The sequence below is a fragment of the Ovis aries genome, chromosome 1, assembly GCF_016772045.2.
Source record: "Ovis aries strain OAR_USU_Benz2616 breed Rambouillet chromosome 1, ARS-UI_Ramb_v3.0, whole genome shotgun sequence".
Classification (NCBI taxonomy): domain Eukaryota; kingdom Metazoa; phylum Chordata; class Mammalia; order Artiodactyla; family Bovidae; genus Ovis; species Ovis aries.
Genome location: NC_056054.1, coordinates 192,999,179 through 193,020,700, shown reverse-complemented (window position 1 = coordinate 193,020,700; position 21,522 = coordinate 192,999,179). Strand labels below are relative to the sequence as shown.

The window sequence follows — 21,522 nt, the reverse complement described above, 5'->3', positions numbered from 1 at the left end:
ATCGAGTCGGTGATGCCATCCATCCATCCCATCCTCTGTCATCCCCTTCTCCTCCTACCCCCAATCCCTCCCAGCATCAGGGTCTTTTTCAATGAGTCAACTCTTCTCATGAGGTGGCCAAAGTACTGGAGTTTCAGCTTTAGCATCAGTCCTTCCAATGAACACACAGGACTGGTCTCCTTTAGGATGGACTGGTTGGATCTCCTTGCAGTCCAAGGGACTCTCAAGAGTCTTCTCCAACACCACAGTTCAAAAGCATCAATTCTTCCACACTCAGCTTTCTTTTTAGTCCAACTCTCACATCCATACACAACTACTGGAAAAACCATAGCCTTGACTAGACGGACCTTTGTTGGCAAAGTGATGTCTCTGCTTTTTAATATGCTGTCTTTTTAATATGTTGGTCATAACTTTCCTTCCAAGGAGTAAGTAAGCATCTTTTAATTTCATGGCTGCAGTCACCACCTGCAGTGATTTTCAAGCCCCCAAAAAATAAAGTCTGACAGTTTCCACTGTTTCCCCATCTCTCTACCATGAAGTGATGGGATCAGATGTCATGATCTTAGTTTTCTTAATGTTGAGCTTTAAGCTAACTTTTTCACTCTCCTCTTTCACTTTCATCAAGAGGCTCTTTAATTCTTCTTCACTTTCTGCCATAAGGGTGGTGTCATCTGCATATCTGAGGTTACTGATATTTCTTCTGGCAATCTTGATTCCAGCTTGTGCTTCCTCCAGCCTGGCGTTTCTCATGATGTACTCTGCATAGAAGTTAAATATGCAGGGTGACAATATACAGTTTCCACGTACTCCTTTCCTGATTTGGAACCAGTCTATTGTTCCATGTCCAGTTCTAACTGTTGCTTCTTGACCTGCATACAGATTTCTCAGGAGGCAGGTCAGGTGGTCTGGTATTCCCATCTCTTGGTGAATTTTCCAAAGTTTGTGGTGATCCACCCAGTCTAAGGCTTTGGCATAGTCAATAAAGCAGAAATAGATGTTTTTCTGGAACTCTCTTGCTTTTTCGATGATCCAACAGATGTTGGCAATTTGATCTCTGGTTCCTCTACCTTTTCTAAAACCAGCTTGAACAACTGGAAGTTCATGGTTCACATGTTGTTGAAGCCTGGCTTGGAAAATTTTGAGCATTACTTTGCTAGCATGTGCTGCTGCTGCTGCTAAGTCACTTTAGTCATATCCAACTCTGTGTGACCCCATAGATGGCAGCCCACCAAGCTCCTCCATTCCTGGGATTCTCCAGGCAAGAACACTGAAGTGGGTTGCCATTTCCTTCTCCGTGCATGAAAGTGAAAAGTGAAAGTGAAGTCGCTCAGTTGTGTCCGACTCTTTGCAACCCCATGGACTACAGCCTACCAGGCTCCTCCGTCCATGGGATTTGCCAGGCAAGAGTACTGGAGTGGGTTGCCATTGACTTCTCCGAATAAAGCTGTTACCTTTTTTTAAATTGCAAGCCTGACTCAGTATAAAATAGGCTAATACCTACTCAGCCATAAAAAAGGATGAAATAATGCCTTTGCAGCAACATGGATGGACCTAAAGATTATCATATTAAGTGAAGTAAGTCAGACAAAGAGAAATACCATATGATATCACTTACATGTGGAATCTAAAAATTTGAAACAAATGGACTGACTTACAAAACAGATACAGACTCACAAATACAGAAAACAGACTTATGGTTACCAAAGGGGAAAGTAGTGGGAGAGGGATTTAAATTAGGAGTTTGGGATTAACATATATACACTACTATGTATAAAATAGATAAACAACAAGGACCTGCTGTATAGAACAGGGAACTATATTCAATATCTTGTAATGGAAGAATCTGAAAAAGAATACATATATATGTATGTATGTATAATGGAATCATTTTACTGTACATGTGAAACTAATACAACATTGTAAATTAACTATACTTCAATTAAAAATGATTGAAAAGGGAAAATAGGCTAATATCATATATAAGTAATTTTTTTAAAAAAGAGAATGCAGATGGCTAGTGAATGGGAATAAATCCACATTAAGATGCCATTATTTAAGATATTTCAATTGACAAAGATTTCGGTATACTTATACACAGTTGGTGGAAGTGTAAATTCATCAGGCTTTGTAGGAGGCTGTGTATCACTGTGTAAGAAAAAAAAGCATTTAAAATATTTTTACTCAAAATATTTGTTTCAGCATTCCACTTTTAGAAATTAACTTTGTTTTTTTCACTTAATAGCCTATTCAAAGTATCTCCATGTTATATAACATCTCAGTATTTTGAATAGCCATGTGTGTTTGTTTATTTAGTTATTTATTTGGGAATATTCCCTGCAAAACACTTTTATAGAACGAATGTTCTTATCTGGACATCCTGTTTATTTCTTTGATTGTTGAGAAGTTATTAAAAACAATAATCTTCAACGTCAACGTGGGTTTCAGGATCACTGAGCAACCACTCAAGAATAAGTTAATCGGAAATGGTAAGAATTTGCAGTTTCTTGCTTTTTAAAGAAAGTTCCAACTGTTAATCCTTTAAACCAGGCTTTGGAGCTTTGGTGGTAAAAAACTCAGTCTCCGCCTTACGCAGCAAATGGACACTTAAATTACAGTGTGTTAAGTGAGACAACAGAATTAAATCCTGGGGACAGATTAGAAAGATCTCTGTCTTGCATGGGCAAGTACGGCTTCCTAAAATAGGGAATGTTTAAGCTGACAGCCGAAGGACAAATTAGGAATTACCAAGGTGAAGAGGAATTTGAAAAGGGCTTCTTGCAGAGAGCCAGAGTATGTGGAATGACTCAAAAGTAAGTGAGAGAGTAGAATGGTGAGGATGGAAGCATAAATAAGGGCCAGATCCTGGGCCTTTAGAGTCATAGTAAGGATTTTAACCTGAGGATTGGAGAGAGCCAATGTTACGTAGGAGGTTGATCATGTTTTTGCTTGTTACAGAACATTTTGATTGCAGTGTGTTGATATGACTGACTGCACTGGAGCAGGAGAGTCCTGTAGAAGGTTGCTGCAGTTCAGGTAAGAGGAAATCATGGTCTGCTCTGCGTAGTTAGTAGAGATGGAAACAGACAGCATCACAGTGCTTCGGAGGCAGAGTGATAGGCCATGCTTGCTTGCACGTGAAGGACGGGAGAGGGAGGCCAAGGTGACGTCCAGAGCTATGTCTTGATCAACTGTGCAAATACTGTTTGTTACAAATCACTGAGATAGAGACCAGAAGATTTGGTGGGGGAGATAAATGCCCAGTTTTTTAGTTAAGCAGGGCGGGCTGCCCTGGTGGCTTGGTGGTAAAGAATCCTCCTGCGATGCAGGAGACACAGAAGACATGGGTTTAATCCTTGAGCTGGGAAGATTCCCTGGAGAAGAAAATCACAACCCACTCCACTATTCTTGCCTGGGAAATCCCACAGACAGAGGAGCTTGGTGAGCTAGAATCCGTGGGGCTGCAGAGAGTTGGAGACGACTGAGCACAGCACAGCAATGGTTTACCAGGGCTTCCTTCGTGGCTCAGATGATAAAGAATCTCCCTGCAATCAGGAGACCCAGGTTTAATCCCTGGGTCTGGAAGATCCCAAGAAGAAGGGAACGGCTACCCACTCCAGTATTCTTGCCTGGAGAATTCCACAGACAAAGGAGCCTGGCAGGGGGTTGCAAAGAGTCTCACACGACTGAGCGACTAACACTTTCCCTTTCATAGTTCATTCAGACAGAGATGTTCAATAGGCAGTCTAAAGCTCTGAGAGAGGTAACAAGCTAGAGATAAATATTTGAGATTTTGATATTTATTTCCTTGAGAGTAAATTGGCTTTATAAGTTGGGGTAATCTTCTTTCGTATTTTATGCCTACGTTTATGCTCAGAGAGCTGCTTGCCAAATAACAGGCTGTCTGAAAGTGTTTCGCTGGTCATGTATTTATTTCCTCTGTTATAATTGGTGAGATTCAACCTAATTGGTCCTTTTATTTTATTCATTTTTACAGTTTTCATGGTGTCTTAAAATCCTCTGTAAGGAAGTACTTTACTGTATTTGCCTCTCCTTCTGTGGATAGACATCTGGTTTCTGTTCTTCGCAGTGCCGCTGTCGTCATAGCGTTACCGTGAAGCTTGTGTGCTCGAGTCTGCACATACGTGACAGCCAGGGAGTGGAACTACCAGACAGAAGGGCACAAGCATCTTTAATTTCACCAGAGGTTGACAGATTGCTTTATGAAGGGGTTGTATCTGCGTACACTCCCACTAGCTATGTATGAGACTGTATGTTTTCTCTCCTGTGGTAGGTATTATCAAACTTTAAAATCTTTGTCATTCTGATGAGTGTGAAATGGCTTCTTGTGACTTTAAATTTGTTTCTTAATTGCCTGTGAAGTTGAGCATCTTTTCATGTTAACTATCCACTCATGATTTCTCTCCTACAAGTGATCTATTTATATTTACCCCCTGTCCTCTGTTAATCAGTCCTTTTCTTTCTGATTTGTGGAATTTTTGAACAGATGTACTAAACTATTGTCAGTGAAAATCTCTCCTCCCAATCTGTAGTTTCTCTTCACTTCTTAATTTTTTTTTTTTCACTCTAAAACTTCACTTTCTGTGACTTGAGAGTTTTAAGATTTACTGCTTCACTTGCTGGTTATTTTGGATATATGCATATCTTAGTTTTTAAAAGAAAGTTATTTTTATCTTTTATACATAGAAAATTTATCAAATCTGTTGTATGAATGGTGATATATTTTAAAATATTTTAAAGTTATAAAATATGAACAGCTATCAGCAAATATTTTTTTAATAAGCTTTATTTTTTAGAGCAGTTTTAGGTTTACAGCAAACTTGAACAAAAGGTAGAGAATTCCCACATCCCTCTGTCCCCATATACTTTCGCCCTACTTCCCAGATGGCTCAGTGGGTAAAGAATCTGCTTGCAGAGCAGGAGACACAGGAGACGTGGGTTCAATCCCTGGGTCAGGAAGGTCCCCTGGAGGAGGAAATGGCAACTCGTTCTGGTATTCTTGCCTGAAGAATCCCATGGACAGAGGGGCACTACGACAGAGTCAAATACAAATGAGGAACTAAGCACTCCCACTATCTGCATCAGGTACCATGGTACCTTTGTCACAGCTGAGAAACCTACATTGACACATCATTATCACACAAACCCTGTAGTTTCTACTAGGGTTTGTTCTCAGTGTTGTACATCTTTTGGGTTTTGACAAGTGAATAATGACTTGCACTTACTGCTGAGGTGACATAGTTTACTGCCCTAAGTAGCCTCTGTGCTCTGCTGATTCATCTCTCCCTTCATCTTGACCCCTGTCAACCACAGATCTTTTTAATGTCTTCATAGTTTTGCCTTTACCAGGATGTCATGTAGTTGAAATCATACAGTATACATACTTTTCAGATTGGCTTCTTTGACTTAGTAATATCCATTTAAGTTTCTTCCATGTCATTTCATGGCTTTATAGCTCATTCTGTTTTTTAAGCACTGGATAATATTCCACTGTGTAGATGTACTACAGTTTATCAATTAACCTACTGAAGGACATCTCAGTTGCTTCCAAGTTTTTTGGCAATTGTGAATAAAGCTGCTATATACATCTGTGTGCAGGTTTTTCTGTGGGCATAAATTGTCCACTCATTTGGATAATTACTAAAGAGCACAATTCCTGGATTGCATAGTATGTATTTTAAGAGCATGTTTAGTTTTATAAGAAACCTCCAAACTGTCTTCCAAAGTGACTCTGCCATTTGCACTCTCAAAAGCAATGAATGAGAGCTCCTGTTGCTCTACCTTTTTATCAGCATTTGGTGTTGTCTGCAGTTTGGCCATTCTAATAGGTGTGTAGTGATATATCATTTTTTAAATTAGTTAATCATATCATATCATAATGGTTTATGATATATGTTTCAGTTCAGTTCAGTTCAGTCACTCAGTCGTGTCCGACTCTTTGCGACCCCATGAATCGAAGCACGCTAGGCCTCCCTGTTCATCACCATCTTCCGGAGTTCACTCAGACTCACGTCCATCAAGTCAGTGATGCCATCCAGCCATCTTATCCTCTGTCATCCCCTTCTCCTCCTGCCCCCAATCCCTCCCAGCATCAAAGTCTTTTCCAATGAGTCCACTCTTCTCATGAGGTGGACAAAGTACCGGAGTTTCAGCATCAGCATCAGTCCTTCCAATGAACACACAGGACTGGTTTCCTTTAGGATGGACTGGCTGGATCTCCTTGCAGTCCAAGAGACTCTCAAGAGTCCTCTCCAACACCACAGTTCAAGAGCATCAATTCTTCGGCGCTCAACCTTCTTCACAGTACAACTCTCACATCCATACATGACCACAGGAAAAACCATAGCCTTGACTAGACGGACCTTAGTCGGCAAAGTAATGTCTCTGCTTTTGAATATACTGTCTAGGTTGGTCATAACTTTTCTTCCAAGGAGTAAGCGTCTTCTGATTTCATGGCTGCAGTCACCATCTGCAGTGATTTTGGAGCCCAAAAAAATAAAGTCTGACACTGTTTCTACTGTTTCCCATCTATTTCCCATGAAGTGATGGGACCGGATGCCATGATCTTCGTTTTCTGAATGTTGAGCTTTAAGCCAACTTTTTCAATCTCCTCTTTCACTTTCATCAAGAGGCTTTTTATTTTTAGCTCCTCTTCACTTTCTGCCATAAGGGTGGTGTCATCTGCATATCTGAGGTTATTGATATTTCTCCCAGCAATCTTGATTCCAGCTTGTGCTTCTTCCAGCCAGCGTTTCTCATGATGTACTCTGCACAGAAGTTAAATAAGCAGGGTGACGATACTTGACATACTTGACGTACTCCTTTTCCTATTTGGAACCAGTCTGTTGTTCCATGTCCAGTTCTAACTGTTGCTTCCTGACCTGCACACAGATTTCTCAAGAGGCAGGTCAGGTGGTCTGTATTCCCATCTCTTTCATAATTTTCCACAGTTTCTTCTGATCCACACAGTCAAAGGCTTTGGCATAGTCAATAAAGCAGAAATAGATGTTTTTCTGGAACTCTCTTGCTTTTTCCATGATTACAGATGTTGGCAATTTGATCTCTGGTTCCTCTGCCTTTTCTAAAACCAGCTTGAACATCAGGGAGTTCACGGTTCACGTATTGCTGAAGCCTGGCTTGGAGAATTTTGAGCATTACTTTACTAGCATGTGAGATGAGTGCAATTGTGTGGTAGTTTGAGCATTCTTTGGCATTGCCTTTCCTTGGGATTGGAATGAAAACTGACCTTTTCCAGTCCTGTGGCCACTGCTGAGCTTTCCAAATTTGCTGGCATATTGAGTGCAGCACTTTCACAGCATCATCTTTCAGGATTTGAAACAGCTCAACTGACATCACCTCCACTAGCTTTGTTCATAGTGATGCTTTCTAAGGCCCACTTGACTTCACTTTCCAAGATGTCTGGCTCTAGATTAGTGATCACATCATCATGATTATCTGGGTCGTGAAGATCTTTTTTGTTTCAAGTGTACAGCATAATGATTCATGATTTTTGAAGGTTATACTCTATTTAAAGTTGTTATAAAACATTGGCTATCCTTGCTGTGTTGTGCAGTATATTCTTGTAGCTTATTTATGGTATACATAGTAGTTTACATCTCTTAATCCCCTGCCCCCTCACTGTTTCCTTTAATTTGTATTTCTTCTTTGCATAAGATGTGGAGCATCCTGGAGCATCTTTTCATATGTTTATATGCCACCTGCGTATCTTACTTAGTGAGGTGTCCAGATCACCTGGGGCTTCTCAGGTGGCACTGGTGGTAAAGAACCTGGCTGCCAATGCAGGAGACATAAGAGACACGGGTTCCATCCCTGGATCAGAAAAATTCCCTGGAGAAGGGAATGGCAACCCACTCGAGTGTTCTTGCCTGGAGAATTCCATGGACAGAGGAGCCTAGCGAGCTACAGTTCGTAGGGTCACAAAGAGTTGGACATGACTGAGCGACTAACACTTTCACCAGATCTTAGGCCTATTTTTTTTTAACTTTTTATTTTATATAGGAGTATAGCTAATAACAGTGTTGTGACAGTTTCAGGTGGACAGCAAAGGGACTCAGGCCTATTTTTCAGTTGGGTTGTTTGTTTGATCATTATTGAGTTTTAAGAGTTCTTTGTATATTTTGAATAGCAGTCATTTTATCAGATATATATTTTGAAAATATTTTCTCCTAGACTCTGGTTTGTCTTTTTATTCTCTTAAGCAATATTTATATTTAAATAAACATCAGGCATTTTTGTTTGTGGACTATAATTTTCTGATTAATTGATTAGTGTCCTAAGATAAGAAATCTTGGTGGTGATGTAGCACACCAAATAAAATAAGGCAGAATCAATACAATTTTAAATCAGTATATACTTTCAACTAAAACTAATTACAAAAGAATAAAACTTGAATGCTTTAAGATCCAAATTTATGTAGAACTCCCCTCTATGCAATATAATAAAACTTACATTTATTCAACTATTTTCTTCACTATTGTTGAAGCAATTTCTTTCCATTCCTTGGTATATTTCAGCCATGAATATTTTTCTTATATATTTAAAATTGAATCTCCTTCCATTACTCTGTATCCTCTTATTCTGCTTTTTAAAAAAAGTGCTTATACTACCGGACATAGTATGTGTACATATTTGTTTACAGTCAGTTCTACTTAGACTTTATTATTTGTTGTAATCCCACTTAGATTCTATGAGAACAGAGATTTATTTTATTATTGTATTCTAAGTCCCTTGTATAGGGTTTGGCATCCAGTAAGTGCTATAGAAATATTTGTTGAATGAATAAAAAAATCTTACTTATATTTTAATGTGCAAAGCTTAAAAAAAAAAATCAGTGCTAATTTCAAAGGCAGTTGTTATAATTTCAATTGTTATTATACCTGAAATTGATTTTACAAAGACTTCTTGCAGGTCAAAAGGGCTAAAATCTCTTTTCAGTACTATTACTCAAAATTTCATATTTCATATTCTGGGCAACCAGTTGTATGCATGTTAAGTTGCTTCAGTTGTGCTGACTTTTTGTGACTCCATGGACCTGCATGCAGCCCGCCAGGCTCCTCTGTCCATGGCATTTTCCAGGCAAGAATACTGGGGTAGGTTGCCATGCCCTTCTCCGAGGGATCTTCCCAACTCAGGAACTGAACTCACATCTCTTGCGTCTCCTGCATTGGCAGGCAGGTTTTTTACGTCTAGCGCCACCTGGAAAACTAGTTTCCTGTTGGTAATATTAGGTATCACCAGGAAAGTGCAACTGAGAAGTAATAGATCAACTGAATGTTTAATGAACATCCACTGAATCTGTAGCTATTATAAATCAGTGGATTAGAACTAGTGATGAACTAGAATAAATGCTCAGCTTGTTGTTGTTGTTTAGTCGCTAAACATGTCTGACTCTTTGCAGCTCCATGGACTGCAGCCCGTCAGGCTCCCCTGTCCAAGGGATTCTTCAGGCAAGAGCACTGGAGTGGGTTGCCATTTCCTTCTCTAGGCAATCTTCCCAAACCAGGGATTGAACTCACATCTCCTGCACTGGCAGGTGGATTCTTTGCCGCTGAAGGCCGTCGTGGAAGCCTAGAGTTCAGCTTAAATGCATATATTACCACAACTGTATAGTCAGTTGCATTATCTCCTTTTTAGTATAAGGATTTTAAACAGGAGGATGAGATCTTGCTGATAGAAAATAAAACTTGAAATATAAAGACCCTTGGCTCTTTAGCAATATAGTTAATATGACTGCACTTAAAACTACTGTTGCTAGATTGTTTAAACAAAGATAACCCAGACTTCAGAGTTTTGTTTAGTGCTGAAAGACATGATTAGCAAATTTGTGGGACAGAATTATAACCCATCCCTAAGCAGTTAATGAAATTAGTTTATCTTGTGTATATGTGTTGCTTTTAATTTTGAAGAATTTATTAGCAAAGAGTAACAGTAACTGTAGCTATACAAAAAGAACCATAGAGTTGGAATGCAAGATATCCCAACTTTATAGAAAGATAAGAAAATACAGATCTTGATCTGTAACTTGTCTCGTGGAAAGTTAGAGAGCTAGGTTAGCAGTCCCTGTATTTGTAGGTGTTAGACTGTGTTTAATGTTATGAGTGGCAATAGAACTTTTCTTTGGACTTCTGAGAAAGAATAGAAGTTTCTTTTTCATGTAATAACTAGCTTTAGCTTAAAGGAAGGGACTGAGAATGGAGAAGACTAGAAGGAAACTAGATACTTGTTTATTTTTAATATGCATTTTTAATATCCCAAATTTCTAGTTGTGAAATTATTTTTCTCATTTTAGTTTCAGGTGTTTTATTTTCTTAGAAGATTTTCCAAACTTCTATATTAAAATAATAGATTAATCCCTTACATAGTCATATACTCTTAGGTCATCAAAATACCAGGCTAGAAGTGTTTTTCAACATTTAAAAAAAATTGTTTTCCAGCCACTTTGACTTATCTCTTATCTTATTTGATCTGTAGTAGCTTATGACATGGTTGATCACTCCTTCCTTTTTGATAAACTTTTTTTTTTAACTTCTACACCACACTGTCTCGGTTTTCCTCTTATCTCATTAGCTGCTGCTTCTCAGTTTCTTTTTCTAGTTCCCCTGTTCTTCCTGACTTTATGTATCAGAGTGTCCCAGACCTCAGTCCTTAATTCTCTTTTCTGTCTCCACTTTTTTTTGGATAATGTCCAGTGCCTGGCTGTAAATGCTATCGACATGCTTATGGTTTCTAAACTTGTTCCCCTAGTTCAGACTTCTGAAATCCAGACTTTCACATTTATCTACCTGTCTGATGCCACCACTTATATGTATCTAATAAATATTTCAGAGTCAAATCCCAAACTGAACTCCAGATATTTTCTACCAGACCTGTTCTGCCCATAGTCGTCTCCATTTCAGTTGGTTGCAACAGTATCGTTTTGGTTGCTCCAGCCAAAAACTTTTAATCAATCTTTAATTACACATCTGTCCACTTACTGACATAGCCATGCATTCACACTCCATATGCGGTCTGTGAGGAAATCCTCTTTAGTTTAAGGCACTTTCCAAATCCTCTATTATTCCACAAATTCCTATTTTCTCAACTTTAAAAGAAATTATAGGTACTGTAATCATTCATTAAAGGTGTATAGACTCTTCCTTGTATGTGGAAAGAACTTTATCATTGTCTCATTGAAAAATTGGGTTTGAGGTGTATGGAATTGTGTGTTCTTTATTTCATTTTCTCTAAAGACTTTTAAAATAACACCTCTGTGAGGCTGGAGAGGTTATGGTAAATTGGAATAATTAGAGTCTGGAATTGTAATTGGAAGGGGAATTGGAAAGTTAACATATACATACATGCACAGTGAGATACAGGTATAATAATCATAGATGATCCTGGACCCCAGATTATATAAATTGTTTTAAATGCTGCATCTTTCCGTCTATCCAGTAAACATGGGTTTTACTTGTTAACTAACCAAATTAGCTAAAGGAACTGTAGTCTCTGCTCAAGGCCTCTCAGTTTTGGCTTCTAGACCAATAGTTGAATTATCATTTTGAGAGGTGCTCATTCCAATGAGTAGAAGGGGCTTCAGTGTCACAAGTTTACTATCCAGAATGGTTTATGGTGTGAACACTATCTTTAAAACCCTGAACCTTTTAATTATGCTCTTAAATTTGTATTCTTCTGCATCCTGTTTACAAATCTTGGAAAGCTGCAAGGTTTTACTGCAGATAAAATACTATGTAAAGTGCTTTTCTAAACACAGCTGCTCTACTTTCATTAAACAGTTCGGACATTCAGCAACTTGCTAAGATTTCTTCCCATCTGATTCTGTGATTCTGGGATTGTTGCTCATTTTCCTCTTAATATTTTTTCTGTCTATTATTTCATCTTACTATTTTATATTCTTCTCATAATATAATAATATATATTCTTCTCATAATGTAATGACAAAATGTGGTCCACTGGAGAAGGGAATGGCAAACCATTTCAGTATTCTTGCCTTGAGAACCCCATGAACAGTATGAAAAGGCAAAAAGATAGGATACTGAAAGAGGAACTCCCCAGATTGGTAGGTGCCCAACAGGCAACTGGAGATCAGTGGAGAAATAACTCCAGAAGGAAAAGATGGAGCCAAAGCGAAAACAACACCCAGTTGTGGGTGTGACTGGTGATGGAAGCAAGGTCCGATGTTGTAAAGAGCAATATTGCATAGGAACCTGGGATGTTAGGTCCATGAATCAACGCAAATTGGAAGTGGTCAAACAGGAGATGGCAAGAGTGAACATCAACATTTTAGGAATCAGCAAACTAAAATGGACTGGAATGGGTGAATTTAACTCAGATGACCATTATATCTACTACTGTGGGCAAGAATCCCTTAGAAGAAATGGAGTGGCCCTCATAGTAAACAAAAGACCAAAATGCAGTACAAGTTAATATATAATCTCGGCTATACTTTATATTATTACATTCATAGCTTCAATTCTAACATCCAAATCAACATTCCACCTAAAATTTATTCTGTAGAAGTAAATGCATCTAGTCTAGCTTGTTTTCCGCCAAGCAGTGAGCCAGTTTTCCCTCTATTTCTCAGGTAACTATTTTCCACTGATCTGAAATACCACCTTAATCAAACTCTAAACTCCCATATACATTTGAGTCTGTCTCAGAATGTTTTAAAATTCTGTTCATCTGTCAAACCTGAGCTCAGTACAACACTATTTTAATCTTGGTATTCCGATAATACATTTTAAAATCTGATGCAGGACATCATTGCTCTTATTTTCCAAAGTTTTCTTGGCGAGTCTCACACATTTGCTCTTGCATTTAGAGATTTAAATTTATAGATTAATTTAGGAAAAATGCACACTTTTACAATGTTGAGTTTTCAAGCAACAGACATGATTCCTTAGTCATATTTTCCCTTTTTGTCATCAAGTTTTTAGCTGCTGTATAATTACAAACCCCCACATAGGTTTTATTTCATTTCTATTCATTTTATATATTTTTTCACTAACTTAATTTCCCTGAACTTGTCTTTATTTCTATCTACTTAACTGGTATACAGAAAAGTTACTAACTTTAATGTACAACCATGTTTATGGTCCTTTTTGAATTGTTTTATTCATTTTCAGTATGTCTGCCTTATACTTTAGACCTAAACATTACAAGCTGAAAAAGGACTATAAGAATACGGTCAGAAAACAGAAGAGATTCAGAGATAACATTTACACATAATTCCAGAGACTGTTTCATACAGCATATTGCCTATCCATTCCTTTAAAGGAGAGCAGTGTGCACTGTTTTGCACGTCACTTTCTTTTCATGAGGGAATTCTGAGGGTGTTAAAAACAGAATGAATTTATCTTAAATTCAAAAAGAAAAAAGAAAGAACAAGCTAAATTTCTCAAGAAAGATCAGACCTTAAACTGGAAACAGAAGTGCCATACGACCCAGCAATCCCAATGCTAGGCATGCACACTGAGGAAACCAGAATTGAAAGAGACACGTGTACCCCAATGTTCATCACAGCACTGTTTACAATAGCCAGGACGTGGAAGCAACCTAGATGTCCATCAGCAGATGAATGGATAGGAAAGCTGTGGTACATATACACAATGAAATATTACTCAGCTATTAAAAAGAATGCATTTGAATCAGTTCTAATGAGGTGGATGAAACTGGAGCCTATTATACAGAGTGAAGTAAGCCAAAAGAAAAACACCAATACAGTGTATTAATGCATATATATGGAATTAGAAAGATGGTAACAATGACCCTATATGCGAGACAGCAAAAGAGACACAGATGTAAAGAACAGACTTTTGGACTCTGTGGGAGAAGGCGAGGGTAGGATGATTTGAGAAAATAGCATTGAAGCATGTATATTACCATATGTGAATCAGACCACGAGCCCAGGTGAAACAGGGCACGTAAAGCCTGCGCACTGGGACAACCCTGAGGGATGGAACGGGGAGGGAGGTGGGAGGAGAGTTCAGGATTGGGGACACTTGTACAACCATGGCGGATTCATGTCAATGTATGGCAAAAACCACTACAATACTGTAAAGTAATTAGCCTCCAATTAAAATAAATTAACCAATCAATTAAAAAAAAAGAAAGACCAGAGACATTTCCAAACAAACAGCAGAAAGAATTACACAGCCATGCACTTGGGAGAAGAGGACCATGGATGGAAGCAAAGGGAAAAGAACCCTGTTCTCAGAATCCATCTGACATAGCTCTCCGTCTAAAATGTGACTTACTACTTAACTTTGAAATACTAAATGTGTCTCACAAACTAACATATGTTTGTTTTCCCAGGGGAAAAAAGAAAAGAAAAGAAACTTATCATCCTGCCACAGAAACACGTCCTTAGTCTCGAATAAATGATGACGGAAAAATCACGAAAATCTTTTTAGTGGTGAACCATCTGAAATGATTTGTGTATTAGACTTAATTTGGGAGGAAGAGGCTGACCCTGTTGCTTTACCCTCTCTTACTCATTTGATCATTCTACCAGAGACTCAAGATCAAAATAAACGACGCCTTAATTATGCTGATCACAGGAAATCTTCATACACTAATGGCTTCCCTGTGATTAAGACATAAAGGCTAACTTAGGCAGACAGGGCAAAAAGACAGCATCTCCTCCTGTTGCTTTTTCTCCTGTTTACTCTGACAACGTTCTTGTATGTCTTAAATGTTTCACTTAATTCCCAGAGTCAAGTCTATGTCACAGGAATTTTCATGAGGGCAGACTACCTCTTAACACAGTTTATCAAAAAATTCCTTTTTTCACCATTCAAAATAGACTCTGCAGCCCATACAGTCAAAACAAAAAATAAAGAGAAGGAAAAAACATACACACAATTAAGCAGTTAGCCTGGGGTTTGAGTAAATTTATTGGTACTACAGTCATTACTGATCAATCTATTACTTTGATAACCCCACTGCATGACATAGTAGAGAATAAAACATCTAATAAATGAGACTTTTAATAAGTGTAATCCCCATTCCCACATTACCTACTACTTCAGGAGTAATTATTCCATCTGTCAGTTCTGAGCTTAAAAGATAAACCAATTATGGGAGGCAGGGGTGGGGGAACATATTTCTCAGTATAAAAATCTTAAAACTTCTAGTAACCAGACAACAGAACAGAGTTGGTATAAACTGTGTTCTAGTCCTTACTGTCATTAATTTGCTACGTCAGATTGGCCAATCACCTCAAATCTGACTTATTCGTTATCTATGAAACTACAAATATCACTTATCCTACTTTTCCCAAAGGAGCTGTGAGAATCCTAAAATCTGAGTCAGGCACTATCAAAGATAACCCATTTTAAATGTTCCAATTCAAAAATACAGAAACCAAATCAATTCTACTAAAAAAGAAAACAAATACAAAAGAATAAAACACTAAATAAATAAAAAGACTAAGCATTACAAAGAAATAAATTCTACAGAAATTTAGAGAAGATGGAAATCAGTGGAAGAATGACTAGATGACTACTTTAAACAAGGAGATTTTTTTTTTTAATGAAAAGTGATAAAAACATGTTTTCTTTCCTTCTCCAAATTTGCTGCTGCTGCTAAGTCGCTTCAGTCGTGTGCGACTCTGTGTGACCCAGAAACGGCAGCCCACCAGGCTCCTCCATTCCTGGGATTCTCCAGGCAAGAACACTGGAGTGGGCTGCCATTGCCTTCTCCTCTCCAAAGTTTATAAACATCAATTTTAAAAAATTATTATTATAGGAAACTCCACCTACTGCGAATCCAGGGATTGGCTACAATTCCATACCACAGATAAGAATATAGGTCCAATACCTATATTGCTTTCCTGGTGACTCAGATGGTAAAGAATCTGCCTGCCATGCGCGAGACCTGGGTTCGATCCCTGGGCTGGGAAGATCCCTTGAAGGGAATGGATACCCACTCCAGTACAGGAGATCAGGTTTGATCCCTAGGTCAAGAATATATACCCTAGAGGAGGGCATGGCAACCCACTTCAGCATTCTTGCCTGGAGAATCCCATGGACAGAGGAGCGGGGCCAGCCTCGGCCCACGAGGTTGCAAAGAGTTGGACACAAATGAAGCGACTGAGCACAGCACAGCACCGTGCAATAAGGACAAAATGAAAAGCAGAGTCCCCACAATTTCACTAATCTACGTGAACCGTGAATTCCCTGATGTTCAAGCTGGTTTTAGAAAAGTCAGAGGAACCAGATATCAAATTGCCAACATCCACTGGATCATGGAAAAAACAAGAGAGTTCCAGAAAAACATCGATTTCTGCTTTATTGACTATGCCAAAGCCTTTGACTGTGTGGATCACAAGAAACTGTGGAAAATCCTGAAAGAGATGGGAATACCAGACAACCTAACCTGCCTCTTGAGAAATCTGTATGCAGGTCAGGAAGCAACAGTTAGAACTGGACATGGAACAACAGACTGGTTCCAAATAGGAAAAGGAGTACGTCAAGGCTGTATATTGTCACCCTGTTTATTTAACTTGTATGCAGAGTACATCATGAGAAATGCTGGACTGGAAGAAACACAAGCTGGAATCAAGACTGCCGGGAGAAATATCAATAACCTCAGATATGCAGATGACACCACCCTTATGACAGAAAGAGAAGAGGAACTAAAAAGCCTCTTGATGAAAGTGAAAGAGGAGATTGAAAAAGTTGGCTTAAAGCTTAACATTCAGAAAACGAAGATCATGGCATCCGGTCCCATCACTTCATGGGAAATAGATGGGGAAACAGTGGAAACAGTGTCAGACTTTTAATTTTTTGGGCTCCAAAATCACTGCAGATGGTGATTACAGCCATGAAATTAAAAGATGCTTACTCCTTGGAAGAAAAGTTATGACCAACCTAGACAGCATATTCAAAAGCAGAGACATTACTTTGTCGACTAAGGTCCGTCTAGTCAAGGCTATAGTTTTTCCAGTGGTCATGTATGGACGTGAGAGTTGGACTGTGAAGAAGGTCGAGCACCGAAGAATTGATACGTTTGACCTGTGGTGTTGGAGAGGACTCTTGAGAGTCCCTTGGACTGCAAGGAGATCCAACCAGTCCATTCTGAAGGAGATCAACCCTGGGATTTCTTTGGAAGGAATGATGCTAAAGCTGAAGCTCCAGTACTTTGGCCACCTCATGCGAAGAGTTGACTCATTGGAAAAGACTCTAATGCTGGGAGGGATTGGGGGCAGGAGGAGAAGGGGACGACAGAGGATGAGTTGGCTGGATGGCATCACCGACTCGATGGACCTGAGTTTGAGTGAACTCCGGGAGATGGTGATGAACAGGGAGGCCTAGCGTGCTGCGATTCATGGGGTCTCATAGAGTCGGACACGACTGAGCGACTGAACTGAACTGAAAGCAAAGTATAGATCTTTACATTAACAGAGTTCTGAAAAGTCTTATTAATAGCATATAGTAACAAGATACCAAAAACACTTCTGGCTCAGCTTAGGGACTCTGGACTGGTTTCATCTGATTTTGACCTGAGAAATCTGAAGGCAAGCATTTGATTGGAGTGACTCACAGCAACAGCAGCTACAATTACGAAGTAGCTGCTGTCACCAATAGCAGGCCAAGGAGAATGTTTCCCATGTAAAAAATATGAACTACTTGGGAGCTGTCTTGGGTTTGTTTTATATCCTGGAATGAGAAAACTTCTGCAGAGGCTGAACTGTACCACCAGATGCCAATGGACAGAGATACTATAAACAACCAGCCTAACAAGAAACACTGGCCTAAGACAAGAGAAAGTGCTTCAGTTCAGTTCAGTTCAGTTGCTCAGTTGTGTCCGACTATTTGCAACCCCATGAACCGCAGCACACCAGGCCTCCCTGTCCATCACCAACTCCCAGAGTTCACTCAAACTCAGGTCCATCGAGTCGGTGATGCTATCCAGCCATCTCATCCTCTGTCGTCCCCTTCTCCTCCTGCCCCTAACCCCTCCCAGCATCGGGGTCTTTTCCAATCAGTCAACTCTTCGCATGAGGTGGCCAAAGTACTGGAGTTTCAGCCTCAGCATCAGTCCTTCCAATGAACACCCAGGACTGATCTCTTTTAGGATGGACTGGTTGGATCTCCTTGAAGTCCAAGGGACTCTCAAGAGTCTTCTCCAATACCACAGTTCAAAAGCATCAATTCTTCGGCGCTCAGCTTTCTTCACAGTCCAATGATCACATCCATACATGACCACTGGAAAAACCAGAGCTTTGACTAGACGGACCTTAGTTGGCAAAGTACTATCTCTGCTTTTCAATATGCTATCTAGGTTGGTCATAACTTTCCTTCCAAGGAGTAAGCATCTTTTAATTTCATGGCTGCAATCAACATCTGCAGTGATTTTGGAGCCCAGAAAAAGAGAGTCTGCCACTGTTTCCACTGTTTCCCCATCTATTTCCCATGAAGTGATGGGACCAGATGCCATGATCTTAGTTTTCTGAATGTTGAGCTTTTCATTGACGGATTAGGGAGTAATAGTAACAGCATTCTCTAGACTGAGCTTTTTTTTAACACAATTATAGAGGTATAACTGAGTGCACATATATTTGAAGTGTACAATTTGATACACACACACACATATTCATAAAGCTATCACCACTCTCAAGATAATAAACATATCTATCACCCCCAAAATTTCCTCATGCCCCTCTGTAATTTCTGTCTCCTGCCCCTCCTCTCCCTCCTCAGGTGCTTTCTGTTGCTATAGATTAAATTTTCAAGAATTTTATATAAATGTGTTAATATAACTCCTTGATCTGGGTTCTCTGACTCAGCATGCATTTTCTGAGATTCATCCATGCTGTATCAACAGCTTATTCCTTTTTGTTATTGAGCAGTATTCTGTTTTAAGGATATACCTGTTTATCCACTCACTGTTGATGGACATTTGAGTTGTTCTCAGTTTTCAACTATTACAAATAAAGCTGCTATAAACATTCAGGTACAAATCTTTTTATGGTCATATGCTTTCTTTTCTCGTGGATAAATACCTAAGAGTGGAATGTGTCCATCATATGATAAGCATAGGCTAAATTTTCAAGAAACTGTCATTCTGGTTTTCAAAGTAGTTTTGCCATTTTACATATCTACTACTGTGTATAATAATTCTAGTTGCTCCACATACCTACCAATACTTGGTATGATCCATCTGTTTCATTTTAGCCAGTATACTAGGTATGCAGTGATATACTGAGTAGGATATTAATAATTTACATTTCCCTATAATAAAAGAAGTTGAACATCTTTTCATAAGCTTATTTGCTACCCACATCTTCTTTCACTATTCCTGAGAGGTGAAAGAAAGGCTTCTGGCAGGCAGTAATACAGACACTAAGAAAGGATGAATAGGAGGAAACTAGTGAAAGGGAGTGGAAAAAGCTTTCCAGGCAAAGAGAACAAACAGCCTGCTCAAAACCTGGAGGAGGCAAGAACAGTACGGAGTTTCCTCCTCCGGTCTGCTTGAGGAGCAGAAATAAGACCTTCCTAGCAAACTGGAAATCCACATATGTACAGGTTAAGGCCCAAATTTTTTAACATTCGCACTCTTAAACAATGTTGATTTTTAACATAATGCAGTCCAACAAAATGCAAGATAAGCAAAATATATATCTATGGGCAATATAGGAGCATGTTATCAGCCAATTTGGAATCTCCAATACAGAAGAACTAAGTAAGGTTATTAATATGATTGATCTAAAAGACATGTAACTATCAACCAAGATTTACACTCTGCAGAGTATACACCTTCTATTTAAACATTCATGGACCATTTTAAGAAATTGATTAAGCCACAAAGAAACTTCACAAGTTTCATAGAGTAGAAATATAACTAATCACACTCATTAACCACTATGTAATGAAAACTGAAATAGGAAGGAAACAAAAAAATTCCAATCCTAGTAACTTTAAATTTTTCTCCTAAACAGTGTTAAGTTAAAAATAAAATCAAAACTACACATTAACAATATATGATAAATAATCATAAAAACACTTCACAGCAAAATCCAACAAAAGCTCAAAGAAAAACTTACACTCTTGAGGACTTTATACTGAATATTAGACAAAAGGCTGTAAATGAACTCAAAATACCATATTTACTTTATTCTTTCTAAAAAAAAGCAGAAAACAGAATTATGAAATCTAAGGCAGACATTAATTAAAAAAAAAAACTCAGCAATTCTCTGGCAGCCCAGTAGTTAGAACTTGATGCCTTCACTGCCAGGGCCTGGGTTCAATCCCTGGTTGGGGAAACTAAGATTCCACAAGCCATGTGACACTGTAAAAAAAAAAAAAAACAGAAAACAGCACCCTAACACTTCATCACAATGCCAAATTTATTTGTATCATCTCCCATCACCACAAGAAAGGTGAATATATTACGGTAAGATAATTTGAGACCACATCCACATAATTTTTATTATACTTTGTTATCAACTGTTGTTAGTCACTTACTGTGCCTAATTTATAAGTCAAGTTTATCACAGATATGTATGGATAGGGAAAAATGGTGTATATATACAGCTCAGTGCTACTGATGGTTTCAGGGTTCCACTGGGGTTCTTGGAATGTATTTCCCGCTGATAAGGGCAGGAACTACTGTATTACCAAAACCTAAAACAGAACAATAACTCATTATAACTTCTAAATATTAATACAAATTCATAAATAAAATGTAATGATATCCTAGTTGTGTTTTTTAAAATTATGACTAAATGAAGTTTACAGGACTGTAATGATACTTTGAATCCATTAATTTAATTTACTATGTTACTAAATCAAAGAAAAGTAACATGATTATCTCTGTTAAAGACTGACTGTTGATATCCCTCCAAAATTCACATGTTGAAATCTTAACCTCTAACCTGCTGGTATTTGGAGGTAGGGTCTTAGGGAAGAAAGAAAGATTAGATTAGGTCACAATTGTGATAATGAGATTAGTGTCCTTAAGGAGATGAAGAGACCAAAGTTCTCTCTATACACCAGAAAGAAGGTCCTCATCAAGAACTCAGCAATGCTAACACTCTGATCTTGGACTTCTAACTTCCAGAACTGTGAGAAATGTTTGGTATCTAAGCCACTCAATCCATGGTATAATCTCACATGGCAGTCCAAGATGACTAAAACAGTCTCAGATGACAAAAAGGTACTGGACAAAATTAAACATCCATTCCTGATTTATATACCTATTTACTTAAAAAACAATTACATCTTGGGAATTCCCTGGTGGTCCAGTGGTTAAGACCCCACACATTCACTACCAAGGGCCCAGATTCAATCCCTGGTCAGGGAATTAAGATCCCACAAGACACTGGCATAGCCAAAAAAAAAAGTTACATCTTTAAGACCACACACACACACACACACACACATACACACACAGAGCAGAGGAGGGGGTGGAAGTGGGGAGAACAGCAAGGGAGAGAGAAGAAAGCACTAACATTTGCCTGAACTACTCCCTCATTTTTCTTCT

General features: G+C 38.6%; 1 protein-coding gene and 1 long non-coding RNA gene across 9 annotated transcripts in view; one reads left to right on the top strand and one right to left on the bottom strand.

Annotated features, from left to right (window-relative positions):
* ACAP2 (ArfGAP with coiled-coil, ankyrin repeat and PH domains 2) overlaps positions 1-21,522 on the bottom strand; it is a 165,151-nt gene that overhangs the window by 117,753 nt on the left and 25,876 nt on the right. The gene's annotated exons all lie outside the window — the stretch shown is intronic.
* Positions 2,737-15,728, top strand: LOC121816668 (uncharacterized). Its single transcript, XR_006056325.2, has 2 exons — positions 2,737-3,033; positions 4,088-15,728. It is a non-coding gene; the product is annotated as an uncharacterized LOC121816668 (long non-coding RNA).